Source organism: Carlito syrichta, unplaced genomic scaffold (genome assembly GCF_000164805.1).
Source record: "Carlito syrichta isolate Samal-C Ts95f unplaced genomic scaffold, Tarsius_syrichta-2.0.1 Scaffold314741, whole genome shotgun sequence".
Lineage (NCBI taxonomy): Eukaryota > Metazoa > Chordata > Mammalia > Primates > Tarsiidae > Carlito > Carlito syrichta.
Genome location: NW_007258837.1, coordinates 312,925 through 316,440, shown reverse-complemented (window position 1 = coordinate 316,440; position 3,516 = coordinate 312,925).

Genomic DNA, 3,516 nt, shown 5'->3' with positions numbered 1-3,516 from the left:
CCTGGTACAGACACACACCTCTGTCCTTCCTTGCAAGCTGGCTGCCTGCTTGTGAAGCAAGACATAAGAACCCCAAAAGGAAATCAATTATACAAGACAAGATAGAATATATTCTACAAAAATGGCTCACACGAATGCACGAGTACAGAAGGAGGTCTGTCTTTGGGTGTGGCTGTCAGGGTAGACTTTATGACACGGACGACAGACAAGTGATGCTTTTTGAGATGGATGACAGAGGCGTGATGAGTCCGTTTTAAGTACGTTCAGTGGAAAGATATTTTGAGATGGTGCAAGGTGATGAGAAGATACACCATTGTACTTCAAGTCTTGTTCTTTCTCCATTCAATAAATATTTTTAGAAAGCCTCTTCTATTTCTGGTCATGTGTTAGGTACAAGGAAACACAATGTTCAGTAAGATACACGTATTCTTGAATTTGGAGTATGGGTTTTCAGAGGAATATGATTAGGGTTTAGGCTCTAGGAGAAGAGGTAGGGATTAGTTCTATCATCGACGAGTTAAGTAACCTTGAGCAAGTTCATAAACTGCTCTAATATTTATTTCCCTTATCAGAGAGATGAGATTGGTCATTGTAGTGTCCATGTATTTGTGAGGATTAAATCAAATGATGCACATCAGGCATTTATACCGTGTCTGACTTTTAGTCACTACCCAATGCATTGGACTGTAAGTCTCAAGGATTCCTAAGTCCAGGCTGTTTACCTCCGTGTTTTCTTTCCAAATTCTCACACCATAGTTTTTCAGCGTGATTACTCTCTCTTTTCAACCTGCAGTTTCTCTGACACTCCTCAGAGTTCTCACTTGATATTCACCCATTAAATACTACTCTTCCCAAGGGTCCATGCCTGGGCCTTTTCCCTTACTTACTTTACATGTTTGATCTGGGACACCCGCGCCCTTTCGTGTGGTTTCGCCTACCATTATTGGTTGACTACTGATTGCTAATCTGTCAAGGCTTCTCAGTGCACTGCAGAACCACTGCAGCCTTGACATGGCCACACTGTTATCCCAGGGTCGCTTGAAATGTAGCCCATTGGCCTTTTTCTCTCTCTTGAGTTTTCTAAATTTTTGAAGACATTGCTCTTCGAGGAGTCAATGTTGGCATCAGTCTAGATGTTTTCCTCTTCCTTACCTTTCCAAGTCCAATCAATCATCACAGTCTAGAAAATCTTCTTGATAAATATCTTTTCAAATCTGTTCCCCTCTCTCTTGTTTTGATCACAAAAGCTTCCATCATCCCGAGATTCTCATTTGCAGAAGTGGGGGAGTCCCCGAAGTGGCATCTTTTCTAGACTCAGGTGGGTTCTGAGGCCCAGCCATCACCACCTCTGTCCTAGACTATAGGCCCTCTCCTTCCAAGCTTACTCCTCATCTGTCTTTCATTCAGGTAACAAGCAAATCTGACTGTGACATTTACCTGCTTGAAAATCTTCAAGGCATCCAAACATTCATAGACTAAAAGGATGCAATCTAAAACCCTTATGAGCCAAACAGGAACCCCAGTGCTCTCACCGTCCCTGGCAGTCCAGTCTCATTTGTGGTCATCAGGAAATATGGATGGCACCTAAGAGCATGAGTCTGACAGGAAGGGTGCAAATCCTTGCCTGTGAATTGAGGTCGCCATTAATCTGGTTCTTGTGTTGATTAAGTGAGATGATACATATTTAATATATATGTATATGTATGTGTGTGCACATATATTTATATATAATATACATGGAGAAGATTGCCCATTATGTAGCAAGCATCCATTACATGTTAGCTGTGGTTACTTCCATTCTTTATAACCCCAGCACCCAATCTATATTCAACACCACCATCTCTTTGAATATTTAAAATATATTGGTATTGTTTTTTGATCTCACTCAATAATCTCTACTTGACCTGGCCTAATGAACTCCTTCTATTCCTTTTTCTTTTTTGGGGGGAAGAGAGAGGAGAGAACGATGGAGAGAGGAGTGGGGAGAGAGGTAAAGATAGAGATGGGAGATATTGAGAAGGGAGAAGGGAGAGAGGTAGAGAGACTGGGTGGGGAGATAGAGAGGGGAGAGAGAAGGGAGAGAGATGGAAACAGAAAAAGCGTGAGAGGAGAGGGAGACAGGAGAGAGAGAGATGAGAAAAAGAGAAGAGAGAAAAAGAGAGACAGGAGAGAGAGAGAGAGAGAGACACACAGAGAGAGAGAGAGCGCGCGCAAGAAGAAAGAGACAGAAAGAAGAGAGATAAAGAGAAGAAGGGGCTCAGTGTTTCAGCCTGTCATCCCAGCCCTTTGGGAGGTGGAGGCAGCAGCAAGTGGATTGCCTGAGCCTGAGGGTTCAAAACCAGCCTGGGCAACTTGGTGAGACCTCATCTCTTCAAAAAAAAAAAAAAAAAAAATTAGCCAGGCACAGTGGCGCACGCCTGTAGTTCCGGCTGCTTGGAAGGCTGAGGCGGAAGGATTGCCAGAACCCAGCAGGTCAATGCCGGAGTGGCTGTGAACATGCCACGGTACTCCAGCCTGGGCGACAGATTGAGACTCCAACTCAAGAAATAAAAGAGAAGAAGGAGGGGGAGACAGAGAGAGAAGAGAAATAGGGAGAGAGGGAGAGAGAGAGGAGGGGGAGAAAGAGAGGAGGAGGGAAAGAGGAGAGAGGTTTGGGGAAGAGAAAGAGAAAGTCGGGGCAGAGGAAGAGGAGGCGAGCCCCAGTTACTCCTTTTTCTTTTCTTTTCTTTTCTTTTTTGAGTTGGAGTCTCACTCTGTAGCCCAGACTGGAGTGCAGTGGCCGCTCCCGGCCACCGCAGCCTCGCTGCTGGGCTCCGGCGATCCTTCCGCCTCAGCCTCCCGAGTAGCTGGAATTACAGGCGCGTGCTACCACGCCCGGCTGATTTTTTGATTTATTGTAGAGATGACGTCTCGCTGCCCAGGCGCGTCTCGAACCCGCGGGCTCAGGCAATCCACTCACCTCAGCCTCCCAAAGGCGGGGATTACAGGCTGAGCCACCGAGCCCGGCTATTCCTTTTTCTTAAAGACTAACTTAAATGCCATCTCATTTGTGAAGCCTCTCTTGACTCAATCAGTCCAATTTAAACAGTCTTTTCCCTTTACTTCCATTGCTGTTTCTTTAACTCTAACTAATTGTGTATTTCTAGATGACCAAAAACGATGGCCATGAACCGGACAGGTGCACAAGATTCACCAGGAGAACTTAAAAAAAAAAAAAGCACTTTTTTGCCTGGACAGTGATTCATGCCTGTAATCCTAGCATTTTTGGAGACCAGGGCGGGAGGATGACTTGAGGCCAGGAGTTCAAGACCAGCCTGGGCAACATAGTGAGACCTTGTCTCTAAAATATACCCTCCCCAAAGAACCCAATCAAATGCTTTCCTCACTCACATGGCATATCTTAAGTTGAGAGGAAGGCCATATACCACAACCCCTATGGAATCACCACTGGCTTAAAAAATTGAAGGCTGAGTTTTGAGTTACCACAGAATTTTTCAGGGTTTCCAAGAGTATCTT